The following is a 19,105-nucleotide window of genomic DNA, read 5'->3' on the forward strand; positions in this document are numbered from 1 at the left end:
CCGGCGGTCAAGGTCTCGACTCAGGTTTCTAGGGCGGATGGACAAGCAAATGTCCCGCGGCAAATCTCCCTAGGTGCTGTCCCTTCGCCCCCAGACATCTTCTAGAGTTTCCTGAAGCCCCAGAAACAGCCAATCAAAATGGTGGATTCCCTGGGAGGCTGCCTTCTTCACTGGGGATGGTGACCTGGCATTGCCACTCGAGGGCCGGTGGCATGAGACACCCATTTACTCAGCACATGAATCAGGAAAGCAGCCCGGCCCTGGCGCCTGAGTATTTTATTACAAGGGACAGGTAGCCCTCGGCCAATGGTTATAAAAATGAATTTTGTATGCACACATGTGCAGTCGCAAACACATCGATCTTTTGATGCGGCGATCACGCTGCTGGGAATCCACTATTTCCCTGCCCCTGTCTATCAGCTTTCAATTCTCTGTCTGTCATCTATCCGCCTATCCACCCGTTAAGTGACCAAGGATCTAAGTACAAGAATGTTCATTTCAGCTATTTATAATAAGAACGATCAAAAGGGGTTTGCTTAGAAAACTTACGGTACAAAATCTGTTGTAAGAGCACCGTGAGGCTGTGAGGGAAGGTGTGACCGTGTGCGTGGGGCCCGAGAGGAGCATACCGCCCAGCTGTGCGATCAAACTTATGATGAAAAATGTAGCCTCTACCACGTAATCTACGATTTTAAGAAACATTTGTAGGGCCTGGCCTAGATCGGCTGAAACCTCTCCGGACGTTTCAGGTTCACCTGCACGGGGCCAGGACATGGTTCTGTCAAGGCCGCTCTTTCAGCAGATACTCCTGGAGCGCCTTCTCCTGGCCGGACACCTCGGTGGTGGGGACACGGTGCCTAGGATAAAATCCCAACCTCACGGCCCTTCACCCAAGTGGGGAGACAGACGACAAACCAGAAGCAACACCCGGGGTGTTACGTGCTGGTAGGAGAGCAAGAGAGCTCAGTGGGGGAGACCGAGACAGGGGCCGCGACCCCCAGGGTGCGGTGCAGGGAAGGGGAGAGCGTCTCTCAGCAGCGGGCAGGCTCTGCTCACAGATGCACCTGTTGACGGGGTGTGCGTGACGTCACTTCTTAGGAAAAGTGCGCTGCCGGAGAGCGCGAGGGGCGGAGACAGCCAAGGGCCCTCCCAACACGGTGGTCCCGAGAGAGGGGACAACGGGGCAGAGAGAGGCGGAGATGAAGGCGGGGGTCACGGAAGGCGGAGAAACAAGCAGTTTGGGAAATGAACTCGTGCTGGTTCCACAGATGTCGTCACAGATGCACCAGCACCTGACTGCTTGCTGGCTGTGACCAGGAGTAGGTCACAAGTGTCCTTGATAAGATTCACTTCAGGGACCCAGCGGAACCAAAAACCTGATGGGGAGGCAGAGGGGACAGAGTAGGGACACTGAGTCCCACAGCTGGCCCTGGACGGAGCAGGGGCGGCCCCCTGTGAGGTGGGCGGGGCTTACCTGGATGCAGATGGGGTGACCCAGGGACAAAGGTGAGTCTGAGGATGCAGGACAGAGAAGCAGTGATGGCAGGCAAGACGGGGTGCTGGTCGGAAATAAGGATGTTAGCCGTGAACACGGGCGCAAGTGCCCTGAGTGGCCATGAATTCAGGCAGGCCGGTGGGTCCAAAAGCAGGTGGACTGGTGAGCTGGTACCCAAGGCAAGGTTACCAGGTGTGAAGTTAGAAGAGGGAAGAAAGGCTGGGAACAGTTGTTTTCCACTTGGGAGGAGTGAGTGAATTAGGAGTGGGGAAAACGCTTGAAAGAAAAGAGGCACAGGGAGACGTGATGCCCCCGTTTCTTATTGATTCATCACAGCTCTTTACTTAGGATGATGCAAACGTGAGGACTGCAAACACTCTTTCCCAGCTTGCCAACAGCTTACGGTTTAACTTGTGACGTCGCTTTCCTTAGAGTCAAACCCATCAATCTGTACCCTGTGACGTCATCTATCGCTTTCCTGGTTAAGACGTCATTCCCCGGCCCAAGGACCAATTCATGATTCAACTGTGTATCTTTTTCCTACTTCTCTTAAGGTATAATTTTTTTTTAAATTTTATTGACAGCTTCATCCACCCAGAATGTACTTCAGTGTGTGTGTATTAATTTGCCAAGGCTGCTGTGTGAGAAAACACAGACTGGGCGGCTTCAACAACAGAAACCATCTCTGAGCCTGGACGCCGACATCCAGGATCAGGCCGTCCGCAGGACCAGTTTCTCTGAGGACTGTGATGGAGAATCCGCCTCTGTCCCGGTTTGGGGGGGGACCTGCTGGCGTCTCTGGCATTTCTCGCCACATCTCGGCCTTAACTTCACGTGGCGACCCCCCGCCCCGTGTATCTGTGTCCACCTTGGCCCCTTCTAGAAGGATGCCAGTTACCCCGGGTTGGCCACCTCCTCCAGGAGGACCTCATCTCAAGTAAAGAGTTAAGGGACAACTCTTATTTCTGTATGGTCACATTCTGAGATACTGGGGGCTCTGGGGCTTCCGCACGGAAATGGGGGACGCACGATTCAATCCGTACTGGTGTGCAGTATGGTGGGGGCCCCTAATTCCACTCTGCCCCCAAACAGTGTAGACCTGTCCCAGCATGACGCACCAACTCACCATGCCGCGTTTATAGTACGCTACCCCCCTGTGGGCACCGGGGTCTCCTCTGCGTACGCGTTCCAGAGCACAGAACTGACTGTCCGCTTTTAAATCAGAAGCATGTGGTTTTTATTTATTTGTTTAAGTTTATTTTGGGAGAGAGAGAGAGAAACAGCGGGAGTGGGAGAGGAGCAGAGAGTGAGTGAGCGAGAATCCCCGCAAGCAGGCTCCATGCTGTCAGCACAGACCCCCTGTGCGGGGCTGGAACTCTCAATCCATGGGATCGTGACCTGAGCCAAAATCAGGGGTTGGACGGTTAACCAACTGAGCCACCCAGGTGCCCCCGAACCACATGGCTTTTATGACGGTAGCTTTAAAACATCAAAACCACCCTGCCGAGGGAGTAACTGGTCACCACTCTGAGACCAAATCCACAGACGGCCTCTTCCGTGCTCCTACGAAACCCAACCCCTCGCCAGGGCTGGACCCGCTGACACGGCCCTTGCTGCCTGAGACGCCCAGTCCTCTAACCGCTTTGTCCCCGGGTTCCGAGTGCTGTCTCTCCGCGGAAGGCCCACACCTACTCTTCACATCCTAGGTAGTTCGGATGTCAAGTTCTGAAACAGTGAACAAACGGGCACTTCTAGGTGCACATCAGGGTTCTGGCTGATGGGGTGGCTAAGACACTCTGAAGCTAAATGAAACATGCCACCGTTAAGAGTAAGTAGAAGGGGCGTCTGTGACAGAGGAAACACAAGCTTATGAATGGCAAGTTCCAGAGACATCCTTCCAGCCCGAGGCCTGGCACGCTGGGCAGCGGCCACCACGTTCCCACCAGAACCCTACTTCCCGCGGGGGCTGGGCTGGATCCTTCTAGTCCTTAGGACATACACACAGGCCACCTACTGCAACATCTTTGGTTTGTACAGAAGCCACCGGCCCTTTATTAGGGGAACGTCGATTACTCCACAGAGGACGGATGAAGAACTGAAGGGATGTCAGGGGACCTGCACCCCAAAGCCGGCTACCCGTGACAGAGCAATGTCTCCGGGGCCACCAGAGAACACCCCGCCTCATCCGTGACCAGGGAAACCACAGGATGGGCACCTTAGAGACCCCATAAGCCCACAGCCGGATGAGCCGGATTCGGAGACTTCTACTGATTAACAGCCAAAACCCCCCTAAAAAGAACTCAAAATCATCATACCGCCATACTGACCCCAACTGAAACCAGCCCTTGTTCAGACTCTGTGGATTTTCCTCCCAGCATGTTCTTCCTTACCCGCCCCCTTCCCCGTGGGTGTTTCCTATTTTGGCTTCTGTGCTAGGCTTAGTGTAGGACTCAGAGTTGTATCAGCAAGGAAAGCAGCTCTCCCCAATTCTCGAAGGATCCACACGCGTTTTTCTCCCAACGATGCAATCCAGAGCTTTCCACGACCTCACACGTCCACGGCGGCTCACCAGTTATGCTCTCGGCATAGACCGGGGTCTTCGTGGAATGAGATGTTTTTCCCTCTCGTGTCATGGTCTGGATCGGCGGCCCCCCGCTGCAGCCCCCTGGCACCCCAGCCCCGGGACGTGGACAGCAGCGCGCGTTCCCAGGGGAGGTGGTTCGGGGAGAGGTGGCCACAGCCGATGTAGAGCACCCACACTCCACCGCCGCCCACGAAGCTCACCCTTGACCTCGCCTCGGGAACGGTGTGCCGGGGCCAGAGGCGCACCAAGAACGCCCCCCTGCCTCCAAACGCAGGTGCACTTACACCCACCTCCCGAGCCCTGCCGGGACGGCCAGCAAGCAGTGGGGAAAGAGGTCAGATGCGACATTTTCATTTAATGAGGAAAAACACCCACCGCGCACACAGCCTGGGCTCCACACAGTTGCCGGTGTGTTTCCAGCCACAAGGGGGCGCTCCTGGGTCTCCGAAGCCCACAGGCTCCTCCCCAGCCTCCACCACACAGCAGTCCCCACACTTTACAGAGCCTATTAACGGCTGGGTGACTGCACTCAAACCCACCCCCACACATGTAAAATATCACAGGGGGGCCTGGGTGGCTCAGTCGGTTAAACACCTGACTCATAATCACCCAGTTCGTGAGTTTAAGCCCCGTGTTGGGCTCTGTGTGGACATCAAGGGGCCTGCTTGGGATTCTTTCTCTCTGCCCCTCCCCCGCTTGCACGCACGCACTCTTGCTCTCTCTCTCTCTCAAAATAAATAGATAAACGTTAAAAAAAAAACACTTAAAAGATCACAAGAGGACATCTACACGTCAGGCTCACAGGGGTACAAGCGTAATTATGGCCAGATCTTCCTCCTGGGGGTTCTGGAACCATGAGCGGTACAGATCCGAGCGGATACCAACCCGGCCAGCAGCATAATTACGGAGCTGACGCTGCCTGTGAGGAAACACCATCTATTTGTTCCATCCCATTTATCTGTTTGGGAGCCTCCCACGGTTGGAGGCTCCAAGACCGAAGCCTCGGGAATTTCCTTCCCTCGGATGACGTTTATACGCATTGAGGCTGGGCACACAAGAGACCACTTGGCACGCCATGCCGAAAAAATTATGGACACTCCATTTCTGCTGAAAAGAAGGGAAGAGAGAAGCAGTGTGGCTCCATCTTGGAAGCGTGGCGATGCCCGGGAAGCCGCATTTTCCTGGGGGGCTCCTGGGGCGTGGGGGTTGTATTCCCTTCAAGAGTCCTCCCGGGGGCTCCTCGGTGGCTCAGTTGGTCAAGCATCCGACTCTTGGTTTTGGCTCGGGTCATGATCTCACTGTTTGTGAGTTCGAGCCCTGCGTCAGGCTCTGTGCTGACACTGTGGAGCCTGCTTGGGATTCTCTCTCACCTGCTCTCTCTGGGTCTCTCCCACTTGCTCTAAAATTAATAAATAAACTTAAAAAAGAAAGTCTGCTTCGATCCCAGGAGCCATCTGGCGTCTACTGCATACCCGTCACAGATCGCTGGCCGGGGGACGGCCGAACCAGGGCGCACCTGCACGTCTTTGCCGGAGCCGTGCATTAAAAGGTGAGGTCGTGTTAACTATGGAGAATTAGAGTGGCATGCTCACCTCTCGTGTTTTCTACGCTGTTTGTCCTGTTGGGGAAAAGTGCACTGAAAAAAATCTGTGCACGTTAAGAGGCGTATTTGGGATTTTAAACAGAATTTCTCAGTCTTCAGCATTTGATCTTGAGAAAAGTTATGGCTTACAGAAAATCTACAAAAAATGCTATAACGATTTTCCTTCTATTCCTCATGTAGGTTCCCCAAAACTCACATTCGCTCCATTATCATATCCTCCTTCCCTCCTCCGTCCACCAGGGTGAGCTGCAGACAGCTGGCCCCTCTACCCCTACCTAGTTCAGCATGTAGTTTCCTAAAAACAATACTCTCGTACGTAATCACAGAACAATGATCAAAATCAGGAAATGCCATCAACATGCTACCTTTAGCTGATTTATCGACATTCAAATTCAGCCAATGTCCAACCGACGTCCTTTTCAGAAAAGGCAACAACGGTATTTCGGGGTCCGGGATCCGACTACACAGGACCACATGCTACATTTGGTTGGCCTGTCTCTTCCGTCTGTCATCTGGACAATTTGTTTTCTGGAGTCTTCTATGACCTCCACACCTCTGATGAGTCCCGGCCGTTTCTCAGACTGTCCCTCCGTCCTGGTTCACCTCTTTGGCGCACACATGAGACACTGTGTTCTTCTTGGGGCGTCTCCTCAGGAGGCACAGGGCTCCTGGTGACGCTGGCCCGGGCCCCTGGGTTAAGGCAGCACCTGCCACGTTTCTCCACGTCCACAAGTGACCATCCTTCTCTTGCCCTTGAGAGCCTAGGACGTGGCTCCTCTTTCTCTAACTACTTGTCCTGCAACCTTTGGCTAGAGAATGGAATTTAGAAGCCAGGATCTGAGCACTGGGCTGGGTTGGATTTTTTTGGGTTTAAAAAAATTTTTTTTTTAAATATTTATTTATTTTTGAGAGAGAGAGAGAGAGAGAGAGAGACAGAGACAGTGCAGGTGAGGGAGGGGCAGTGAGATAGAGAGACACAGAATCTGAAACAGGCTCCAGGCTCTGAGCTGTCAGCACAGAGCCCAACGTGGGGCTCAAACTCACGAACCGTGAGATCATGACCCGAGCTGAAGCCGTACGCTCAACTGACTGAGCCACCCACGCGCTCCTTGATTGGTTTTTTTCTTATTAAATTTTTTTTTAATGTTTATTTTTGAGAGAGAGATAGAGCATGAGCAGGGGAGGGGCAGAGAGAGAGGGAGACACAGAATCCAAAGCAGGCTCCAGGCTCTGGGCTGCCAGCACAGAGCCCAATGCGGGGCTCAAACTCAAACCGTGACCTCATGACCTGAGCCTAAGTCGGATGCTTAGCTGGCTGAGCCACCCAGGCGCTCTGAATTTTATTTATTTGAGAGAGAGAGAAAGAGAGAGAGAATGCACACGAGTGGAGGAGGGGCAGAGAGAGAGGATCCCGATGTGCGGCTCAATCCCATGACTGCGAGATCATGATCTGAGCTGAAATCAAGAGTTGGTCACTCAACCAACTGAGCCCCCCAGGGACCCCAGGTTGGACTTACTTTTAAAGGAGGAAAATCAGGCTGCCATTTGCACAGGGACCAGGACAACTAAGGGAGAGCAAGAAATCACTAAACCCTGGCGATTTGGCTCAAACTCAGCCTGTTCTCTCCAGCCTCAGCCCCTTGGCCCCCATCCCCATGGCCATCAGCTCCCGAGTCTGCTTGCGCACTGGCTGAGCCCACGCCACCCCCAGCGTAACCTACCCCAGGCCCCACAAAGCAGAGGGAACCTCCTGAAAGTGCAAACATGTTCTGTTTCCTTCGATCCCACACCTGCTGGAGTCTCTTTTGCATTTGGGATGGAATTGTTAGCAGATGCTAGGCCCTGACTTCCAGGCCCTTCATGAACAGCCCTCCCTCCCTCCTTCTAGAACATTCTCTGCCCTCCAAGCCAAAGAACAGCTTCTCATCCTTCAGTCCCCCTGAAGGGAACTTGCAGTCCGTATGTCTGCAAGTATGGGATTTGGAGAACGCGGTCTCGGGGCCCTGCCAGACAGTCCCTCGGGCAATCCTCCCCGACAAGAGACCACGCTGGGGAGGCCGGTGGGCTCGGGCTGTGCTGCACAGCTCGGGAAAGAGGACCTGCGCCCCGAGGCCGAGCAGGACAGAGGTGGCCAGGTCGGGCTGGGTAAAACCAGTAAGGCAGGGCAGGACCAAGTCTTACCAGCCAACAGCAGCCAAGCACCCGGCGTGTGGAGGGCCACCCCAGCTGGGGGACAGCCGGTGTCCAGGGCCACCGTGTGCTGCCATGAGAAGTGCCCACGCCCCTCGCTCACCACAGCACGGGTGGCCACCGGGTGTGCCGACAGCTCGTGCAGGGTCAGGGCTCAGAACTTCTGACGCTCACTCTATCCTGAATATAATATTCTGCGTCTCCCTCTCTCTCTGCCCCTCTGCTGCTCATGCTCTGTCAAAAATAAATACACATTAAAAAAAACTTTCTTTTTAACTTTAAAAAAAAATAATAATAATAGGCCCTTGCAAACGGGTATCCCAACAGGTATCCAGAGCTATAATATAAAACACTCATGACCTTAGACTAGGAATCTACCTTCTGGGAACTTCCCTAAGAAAAAGAACTCAAGAGAAAACAAAAACCACATCACCGTCACGCTGGAAAGCATTATCCATAGCACAGACAACTGGAAGAAGCCACGCGAATATCCAGGCACAGCCAAGAAAGTGTGGCCCGGTACTTGTCAGCTTCTACGAGCGTTCTTTACTACGACCGGGAAGAAACACAGAAAACACTTGTCGCAGGTTCAACAAAAACACGTATAAAATCATATCTACCTTGACTGAAACCAGGTAAGACACACACAGAGGGGCAGGCGCTGGACCAAGCTGCGGGCGGAAGGAAATAGTTGGCTTTTAAGACGGCTGCACTAGGATTTGCGTGGAAGGTCGCTGGTCAGAGCTGGAAGGTCGCTAGTCTAAGGATTTGCATGGAAGGTCCCTGGTCAGGGATTCTGAGGTTGCTGCTTCTTCCAGCACGGATGCTGACCCCACCTCCGTGGGCACGGCTGTCACTTCGTCTGTGGCCTGTCCCCACCCCTGTGGACAGGGACATCTCCTCCCGTCCCCTTCCCAGCTCCTCAGGAGACAGGCTGCATGAACACACTTATCATGAGCCACAAGCAAAGAAAGTCATACGATACCCCCACCTCTACCTGCTCAGGGTGTTCCTGATATAAACCAACCTGTAGAATCCGGGATTCTAGAAACAGGGCGAGAAACCGACACTTTGATCCCAGAGAATCTGCTGCGGGATGACAATGGTGAAGCTATTTTGGGATAAGATAAAAAACCACGTTTGTCAGCAGCATTTGGGTTCCCGCTGGGGACCAGAGGAGGATGGCCCCCCCTGCAGCCTTTCCAAAGGGGGCAACGTGTGTGTCCTCTTTCCCAGAGTGGCCGGGACGTGCCTCGGCGGCAGAGGGAGCAAGAGGGTGGTTCCCAGATTCTCTCTCCTGAAGGACTCCACGCAAACTTGAGTTTCCTCCAGCGACACTTTGCTCGTTTGCATCGCCACCTGTCAAACTGCTTTCCCTTGCGCTCTGAGGAGCTACCCAAGAGAGGAGGAGACCCAAGAGAGGAAGCAGAGTTCTAGAAGGAACGAGAGGGCCAGACTGCAGGAGGCGTGTGCAGGGCAGGACGGTGCGCGAGGCGGCCGCACCCGGGGTGGGGGCCTGGCTGGGAGCCGGTGGGGTGGCGCTGGCTGAAAAGCAGCACCCAGCCGTGGGACACAGTTTTGGGACACAGCACGAGAGCCTGGACCTCGTGCTCCAACGGTGGCCACTGCAGAGGTCCAACACGTGCCTTTCACCTTCGTAAAGTCAGAAAATGCTTTATCCTGACTTGCAGGTTACGGCCGCATTTGGAGAATGCCCAGTGGGACAAGATGCCCTCGGGACGGGTTACGGGCATTCCAGAAGCACCGATGCCCACGTTCCACGGGCGTGACAGGCTGTATCCGCTGGACAAACACAAGCAAGGAGGAGGTGGGTGTTTATTCCCAACACGTAGGACGGGACTGTCAGGGGCAAAAGTTCATTTTCCAGCTTCACCTGTTCCCAGCGAGAGTCCCGCAAGAGGAAGAATTAACAGATTCGCTGGCCAAGGAGGGTCACCTCTTGCTCTTAGATTTGGGGGAACCTCCAGGGAAAGACAGAGAGTTCACACGCTCACGTTGTGATTTTTCTCCATCTGCCGATGCCACGGGGTATTCGATGCGGTAACACAGGATCAGTTCGGGGGCTCACAGATTTAGGGAATTTATACTTTCCAAGGTATTTATAGCCCACAGAAACCTTAGCTGTGGGATTTCACCAAGTTTCCTGACAGGACATCCCCAACACGACACACAGCGAGACAAGTGGCCTGATCGGGTCCCTTGCTTGAATGCAGACGCGGGATGACGCGTCCCGTTAAACACTGGGAGTGATTTCAGGCTGCCTCTCCGGGGGCTCCGAGACACTCGATTCTAGTGCTACGCCCAGAGAACTCCGAAAAATGCCCTCGACAATTAGGCACCCTTTCCCAAAGTGGGTTCCGTGGGCAGCCTGTCGTGCACAAAGCGGGTCTGCGATCGGAAGCGTCTGAGAAGCTCTAAGCGGCCTCCCACCAGTGGGTCTCCTTCCCTACAGGATTTTTCAGATCCTCCGTAACCCAATGCGAAATGTGAATTTCCAGGAAGGAGACAGAATGCAATCCTCCCCCAAACAGACGTACAGGTTCTTTCCCACAACTCCAGTAACAGGGATTCCAGAAAGCACAGGATGAGCAAAGCAGGTGCGACGTTCTCCGTCCGCTCGGCACTGCGCAAGGGGAGGCAGAAAGCCGGGAGAGCCAGCCGCCACTCCACGACTCCGGGCTCCGACCCAGAAGGACTGACGGGGGGCCCATCCCCTGGAAGAACACGTCACAGCCTCCTGATGGGCGAGGGACATGGTCGCAGCAGCCACGGAAACTCGCAAACACAACTCAGGGCTGCTCACGGGCCCACGTTCCTCTGGTTCTTGCACAAATTCACCAGGAAGGCGGAGCCAATCCACGGGGCCGTGACATGCTTGTTGACACGTCTCTGTCGCACTAGACGCCCTGAAGGCTCTCTGCCTCAGAGCCCACTGGAGTAGCACCTCAGCCGGGACCACCGGGACAGGTGCCAAACGGGAACATCCCTGCTCCCAGGGCCTCCTGTGGTCATGGTGGCATCGTGCGCCACGGCAGAAGGAATGGGCCGTGACAGGATCTATGTGGCCCGTGGGCTCTCCTTACTTGGTGTGGCTGAGTTCACACGTGCCCTCGGAAGGAATAAAAGGTGACGTAAACGTCCACTTTGGTTTAGTATTTCCTGTTTGTTCGGAGCGCTGCTGTGGCTCCCTGGGAAAACCACGGACTTGAAGCTCGGGCTCGCTGCTCGGACATGACCCGTCGCGGCTGCTCGGACATGACCCGTCGCGGCTGCTCGGTGGGACCATGACGAACACCAGGCTTTCCCAGAGTGTGAGGGGTGGCGCTGGGCTTCAGAGACCCGGGCCCGTCCCTACTGGGGCCTCTCAGCAGAAAGGGAGACAGGGCTCCCTGCGCTGCCCCCCAAGACGCCCCCAAGGGGTATCAACCATCTTTCTGCTGAGTGAAGTGTGTCGGAGAGGTAACTAGCGAAGTTCGTTACCTGGAATTTTAAAAACCAGCAGTTTATGTTCCTACAGGACGACTGGTGGCGGACGGGCAAAGAGGCAGAAATAGGGTGACGTCCCCCCATTCGAGGGAGGGGCAGGGCTCCGGTGGGGGATGATGGTGGCAGCTATGAGGAAACAGGCAGCGAAGGCAGGAAGCCAGTCTGAGGGACAAAGAGTCAACAGGGCTTTGTCTCCGCCAGCGACGGAGAAGACCTGATCCGTACAGACAGACCCTCGTGTCGGTAAAGCGACTATCATTGGACAGCAGTGACTGCTCGGTCCCACTGGGGGCCCGAGCACTGTTCTCCCGGGCTCCTGTCCCAAGATGACCCTGTGGCTTCCCCAAATGTCCAAACAGCACTGGGCGGCCACTGGCCACCTGGCTCGCGATGCGTCACTGAGACCCTGGCTCCAACGTGCTCTGATCCCCGAAGGCACCAGAAAGGAGACACGGGCCCGTTTTGGAGGCGCTAAAACAAAGAGGGCTGGCGCGGCGTTGGATGAGGCTGATGAGAAGTTACTAGGCTCCAGGGTGACGCCAGCCCACCTGGGGCGAATCGGATGGCGGGGCATCGCCACGCCGGCACATTCCGCGAAGTCAGCTGCACTTGGCCACGGTGGCTGCTTTTTCTGGCCAGAGACGGGCTAATGTAAGCAGCACATTCATTAAATGGTAGTTAAAGCCTCTGGAGACCCGCTTTTGATCATTAGTAATGTGCAAACCCCAATGCGAGGCAATTAATTCAGTTCCAGAAAATTAATTCTTAACAGTAAGCAGAGGGAGGAGAGCAAGTGGGAGCTAAGACAATACTCATGCCCTATCAAAAGCGGGGTTAAGTATGTGATTAATTGTGTTTGAATAACAAACGGAGAAGCCTGCTGTCCTAAGTCACCGTGCAGCTGCACAGAAACCGTTAGTGGCTGAGAGGAAGGCCATCCTAGACAGAGCCTTCCAGATGTTTCCATCGAGCTGTGAAGGCTCGCCTTAAATTCGGAAATCGAGACATTTCTAACAGCATCACTGTTCTTTTCTTAACCTGCGTTCCCTGCGTGGCTCTCTTGCCCTCCCCCCGCTATCCCCTGTCCCCGCCAATTCTCAGCATCTCAGTACACCTGCCTCAGGCACTCACTCATGGCTCCTGCTTCCTGCCCGTGGATCTTCCTGGTGTCCCCCGCCCCACAGCTCGACTTCACTCTGTCCGGCTGGGAAGCAGCGCGTGCCACACGCTGCCTCAGTTTCTCCCTCTGCCACTTAACAATTCGGGGCCCCTGGCGCACGGACCAGTGCGTGAACAGAGCCTTCTGGGTGCACACACAGCCACGGCTGCAGAGGAGGACACAAGTTCCTGGACACAGGACAGGGTTGGCCGTGGCAGCTGTCCCCCCGCCCCTAGACCTGCTGTTACAACAAAGTAAATGTCCTTACAACGGCAGCCAATCACGCCCTTTGCTTCTTGAGGCCAAAGGCACCCGACGGGGCACGTAAGCATGAAGTCCCTGACTTGCTGGGGCCACAGATGCCAGCGGCTGTAGGGATGCCACGTGGATGGTGTCAGAGCTGCGGGGTCTGGCGGCCTCTCCAGCGGCCTCCTCTGTCCCAGGCACGTGACAGCCCCCACCCCAGGGCCGGCCCACCAGAGGAGGGGTAGCTTCCACGAAGGAACGGAGCCTCCTGCTTGGAGAGGCCGTTCTCTCCTATGGCTGCAGTCGAGCAGAGGCTCCTGCTTCCGTGGAATATGAGCTTCCTGTCTTGCTCTAACCGCGGCGGAATGAGGGCTGTTCCGGAACATGCAACGACCTGCCAACACTTATTCAAAACCTTTTTAAGTAGGTTTTTTTTGTATGCTCTTTATTTTTGAGGCGGGGGGGGGGGGGCAGAGGAGGGGCAGAGAGAGAGAAAGAGAGAGAGACAGAGGATCCCAAGCAGGCTCTCTGCGTACACGAGGGGTGTGAGAATTAACTGTGCGGTAACCACCATGAGACAGGCGCCAGAAAACACAGACAAGGTCTTCCTGGTGGAGTCCCTCAGGACCCGCACGTGACAGCCAGTCCAGTGTCCCCCGAGGCACTGGAAGCCTCCCCCTGGTCCATCCCGGAGTGCAGAGAAGCTGTTTCTTAGGCTCTCCCGTGACCCTCTTATGGGCACACCCTTAAAGCAGTTCCATCCCTAAAGGAATCTAACGCGGCCGTTGCCACTTTACAGATTCCCTGCAGGATCCGTGTGTGTTCCTGGTTTCTCAGATTTTCAGTTCCCAGTTCACACAAAGCACTCATTTCCAGAGCTACTTGCTACCTGCCTCTGAGACCAAGGACCCAAGAGAAGGGCTGGGGTCTGCCCTGGGGCTGGTGGCAGGAGCCACCTCCCCACACAGCCTGGAAGGGGTGAGGGCACCTCCATACGAGCCGGTGGCCCTGCAGGGGTGCCTGGGCAACGTGCTCTCCCAAGGGGCACGACACCCTGAGTGACCTCCAGCCTCTGCGCCCAGAGAGATCGATCAGGAGACACCCACACCCACCAGTGTTGCTCACGAACAGTCCCGAGAGACCCGCTTTCCCGGGGAAGTCACACCGACCCTGTGACCGGAGCAGGATTTTCACCTACGCAGGCCTTCTCTGCCCCACACCCTATCCTTCTGAGTCTCTCTCCGATTGGATCGGGGGTCATCAATCCAGTAAGGGGCCGGGCCTCTGGACAGCCGGGGTCAGCTGTCCCCGAGTGCACAAGGCTTCCCCATGAGAGCCGGGGGATCCTCACCCAGCACCCCAGGAGGACAGCAGTGTCTGCACTAACCTCTCTCCCACGACGTTCTAGTGCAATGGAGACAGGCGGTGGCTGCGGGCTGGGGCTGAGGCCGCGGCAGGAAGCACGAACACACCTGCCAGTGTCCCTTGAAGGGAGGGGTTCACCTCTGATCACCTGGGACCTGGGCCAGGCTCCCCTCCAGCCCCTGGATCTGCAGGCTGGCTCCAGGCACATTGATGGTCACATCCTCAACTCAGATGGCCTGGCCAGGAAGACGAGCCATCTCCCATCAGGCCAAGGGCACTGTGCCTGTCTCTGGTTCCTGGGCTCTGGCTGAAGCTCAAGGAGATGCCCTTGGCCTCTGCGGGGCACAGGGCGGGCACTGCACCCTCTGTTGGACCCTCGTCACTGGCACTGAGCCAGGCACGCAGCAGGCACTCAAGAGTTGCTGTCAGATAAACGCATGCTGCACCAAGCTACGGACAGACACAAAACAGGCATGGCTCGGGGAGAAGACTGCAGTGGGTCTGAGGCACTTGACTTATCAAGACACAAAGAAGGACCAACGTTCTCTCGGTCCACAGGGCACCGAGAGCAAAGAGAATGTCGTCAAAGAAGCCTGGAGACACCGTCTAGACCGTAGGATGCGATTCAGGCGTAAGGCTCAGTCTCACGGCTCGTGATCTTTGCTGTAACAATCACCCTTCTCCACGCAACGGGCTGTCTTTTCCAAATGAGTCACCAAGCGGTTAAAAATGCCCTTGTTGATTTTTTACCGCAAAATGTCACTTTCCGGATATTGACCAAGTTTCACGACCCTCTAGGGGACAGAATGTTATCAAAGATTTTCTTCGGCCTCTGCAACTCTGGTAAATGTTGGATGAGACGTTATTAAACAGCTTAATTAAGTCATTCAGATAAAATATTTGTTGTCACCAAAACGACAGAATGATGTCCTTCACAGAAGCCGTACCTTCAAACAAGATTCACTCATCTCTATAATAAACTGGAAAGACTCCACGTAAAACCACAGCCACGGGTACTAGACTCTCACGGGGCAAAGGGGTATTTCTTCCAACACGAACCACACTTCATGATTTCATTTTACCGTCCATGAACGAATACGCCCACAAGTGCTCTCCCTACTGGTGAAGCCATAAAGCTAAATGAAAATCACTAGACTCTGGTTAAAATATTAATAAAGGAACCAAATGTCACTGCTTTAAAATTCACGTGACGCAATCAAACAAACAGAAAACCCGACAAGCGGGCATCTTAAGATGATCCCGAGAGCACGCACTAGCCTGGGTGGACCCACACGGGAGGCGCAGACGTCACTGTCACTGGGGTTCGGAGGTGCACTGGGCTCACGGGCTCCAGATGCAGGAGACATTCCCAGCGACTCCCGACATAGGCCAGGCTGCTGACTCGACGGTGAGCGGCTCACACGGGTCAGGTCTGGGAGCAGGCGGAGGCAGGTGTGGGTATGGAGCCGGGGTGGGGCCGAGGTCACCTGTCCTGTGCTGCTTCTGTGGGCAGTGGTGCACGGTGGGCAGGTGGGCAGCGGTGGGGGCCCACCAAAGCTCCCCCCTTTATGGTGAAAGCCAGGGGGCCAACATGGGGGCGGCAGACAGCCTGTCAGGACCCCAGATCTAGGCCAGGAAGCAGAGCTGGCAGAAAGGAACAGCGACCGTCAGGGGCTGGTCCCCACACAGTGAAGTCTCATCTACACGGTTTTAAGGCTTCTAGTGGCAGAGGGGGTGGGAGTGCCAGGACGCTCACGAGAAACTCCAGGACTCTCCAGTCTCCACTGGCTCCAGCCGTGGGTTCGCACAGCACGGACTCCTCACAGCTCCCAAGAATCTGAGACCAGGCAGGGTGGGGTTCTCCTGGGAGCCCTTTCCTGGCCCCCAGAAGGCCACCTTCTCCCTGTCACCTGCGGCAGACAGAAGTCGTGCACTGCTTGCTTGTCCCATAAGGGCACTGGTCCCACTGTGGGGGCCCCAGTCCACACCCTCATCTAAACCCGCCTATCTCCCGAAGGCGCTCCCCTCCCCCCGTGCTATCCTGGTGGGGGCAGGGCTGCAATGTGGACGGGGGGGTGGTGCCACAAACACAGAGTCCACAACATCGCCCCGACTGTGCAGACGTGGGCCGGCTCAGGCGAGGACCAGCCACAGGGAAGACACAGACCCTGACAGGGTCAGCGTGGGAGGACCTCCACGGCCTGACCAGGGGCGTCTGCACCCCCAGGGATGCTGCTGAGGGTTCCCGATCCTTCCTGGCAGAGTAATGACTTCCTCTGGTTCATCACTGCCACCTACTCCATCACCTTCACCTGATGATATGACACTAAGCTCCCCGAGGGCTTTCCAGCTTCAGGGTCTGGACGCAGCAGGGCTCAAAGGTGACAGCTGAAGTTTGGGCACGGGAGGGGTCAGAAATGCCCCCAGAGTGGTGTGGCTGAAGGCTCCTCTACCCCGGGGACAGCCCCTGGCTGAATTCTCTGTGCCCTCCTCTGAGTGGAGAACCCAGCTGCCTCCCCCACCCCCGTGGGGTAACCAGCCTGCAGCTTGCATGTCTCCGGAGGAACCCCACCGGGCAGGCGACAGAACGACACCCCCAGGAGCCTGCAACCTCATCAGCGTGCCTACTGCCCCCCAGCTGTCTGTCCCGGGGTCCTGCATGCAGCCACAGGGGCTGTCCCGCCAGGCAGGGGTCTTGCGCATCAGGCGGGCGCCCCCCGCACCACGGTGGGTGGGACGCCTGTGCAGCAGACGGCACCCAGCCCACATCACGGCACTTGCTCTCCGGAGCTGGGTGCAGGGACACTGCACCTGACACTCCTGCCCCCGAGCATCTGGAAAGGGTCGCTGGAAAAGGAAGGTGAAGGCAGGCTGCCGGGATGTTGGAAGAACAGTGTGGAACAGCGTAGCCACAGTACCTCGGGCAGGACGGGTTTCCCTTCCGCACGGCCGTTCAAACCTCTGACTCGGGGACAGGTAGAGGCTGCTTCGGACTGCCTCGCTGTCCCGAAGGGGAAATCGGCTCTCTTCTTTTCCCATGCTGGCCACGCCGTACTCAGCCAACGAGGCGATGTGATGGGGCCTCCTGTTTATAAGGACTTCGGAAGAGCCCGGCTGGACAGGATCCAGCTGCTCCCTCTGACTTCGTGTGAAAGGAGCTGGATCACCAAGCATCCCTTCCCCTCAAGGCAAGTGGGGAGAAGGGGCCCAAACGCCTGTGACTTTGACCGTAGGCAGCGACGCCCTCACTGTCTGGGACCGAGAGGCTGTGTGTGCGGCATCTCTAGCCTTCGGGGTGACCGCGGTGTCGGTGCCCACGCCACGGGGCTCCGAGAGCGAAGGTCAGAACCTGGGGGGGGATGGGCTGCATCCCCCTGGGCCGGTTCCAACACAAGGAGCGTGGACTTCCCACCAGTACAGCAGAGTGTGAAGCATCCTTCCCATGTCTGTTGGGCCAGCCAGCCGGAGGGAACTGGGCGACAGAGACACAGACACGAGTGCAGACACTCTGATCCCGAGAAAAACAGCAGGCAAAACTTCCGAGTTTCCAGATTCTGCTGAGAGTTGGACAGCCCGTGGGGGTGGAGGCCTGCTTTCTTGCCAACCGCGGCGGGAGCCAGAAAAAATTTTCCCGGTCTTATTTTAGGACGGGTGACGCTGTAAACAAGCTGGGTGACCAATCCACAGACAGCCTGTCTAGACCCTTATTTGAAGCAGAAGGTCACCGGTGGGGCAGACGTCCCAGATGTCCTGGAGGCATGTGACGAGGAGCCGCAGCCCCGCCAGCCGGCCAGCGCTGACTCTGGGACAGGGACACTTACCTCACCTCCTGAGTGTTGATGGCGGGACCCCGCAGCCCACCCTGGAGGCGCAAGGTCAGGACTCAGGAGGTGGTGAGGGAGCCTGAGACCTGAGAGGGCAGGCCTTGCGTGGTGGTGGCACGGGGTGGGTGGGTGTGCAGAGCACCGGGTTGGGGGGGGGGGGTGGCTATCACGCTTGAGGGCAGCAAAGGTAGGACAGTGCAGACAGAATGAAAGAGCGTGATTCTAGGAGGCAAAGAAACTTCTGGAATACATTTGGTGCAAAGAAAGATTATCAAGATCCCAGGAGACACTTGGTGTAATGGCTGAAATCAGAAGTTCTGGATCCTGACGTCAGCTCCAAGCCAGCCTCACTGCTCACACTGGGGGTTCACGCCCAGCCCCACCACACACACACTGGGGTCCCGCCCAGCCCCAACAATTAAAGCTGGGTTTTAGTTTCCCAACTGAAACGGAGAACGTTGGTACCTGACTCTTAGGGGTGTTCTGAGGAGTAAGCGAACAAATAAACATGGAAACTACTTAGAACAACAGCTGGCATACAGGGATCACTCTGTGAACGTTAGAGGTTACTGTCATCATGATATTTACATCCCCCCAACACAAACACACACACACACACACACACACACAGTATAGCATCACTGGGTCTCCCTCCCAGGCCTGCAAAACCCACTGCGGCCCAGGCCATGCCAACCTGGACGGGGCGGAGCCACCAGCCTGTTTCTGACCACTGACGATGCGACGCTGGGTAAGTTACTGAAGCTCTCTGTTAACTGGGTAAGTTACTGAAGCTTCCTCTCAGAGGACAATGGCTATATAATATCCAGCTCACGGTGCTACTTTTAAGGCAGAAACCTGTTAGTTTAAAAAGGTGGCTGTCATCTCCTGGGTCAAAGTTTTTCTGCCTTGCACAGATCATATTCCAGATCAGGAATATACTACAGAAAGCCTTCAACTACGCTCAAGTTCAGGTGCCTGAGGAACGCCTCACTTATCCAGAGTTCCTGGCCAGTGAAGATGATGTGGCAGGGGAATTCTTTTCAGGGAACTAAATAAAACTCGTTTTTTAGCACCAAGTTGTTTTCTTAATCACTTTTATGAGGCTCCTTCCGAAACACGTAGATACATCTCT

At 55.8% G+C, this 19,105-nt stretch overlaps 1 protein-coding gene across 7 annotated transcripts in view; it reads right to left on the minus strand.

The window, feature by feature from the left end:
* Window positions 1–19,105, minus strand: part of GRB10 (growth factor receptor bound protein 10) — a 183,757-nt gene that overhangs the window by 41,275 nt on the left and 123,377 nt on the right. The window lies entirely within an intron of this gene.

The sequence above is a fragment of the Felis catus genome, chromosome A2 (assembly GCF_018350175.1).
Source record: "Felis catus isolate Fca126 chromosome A2, F.catus_Fca126_mat1.0, whole genome shotgun sequence".
Classification (NCBI taxonomy): domain Eukaryota; kingdom Metazoa; phylum Chordata; class Mammalia; order Carnivora; family Felidae; genus Felis; species Felis catus.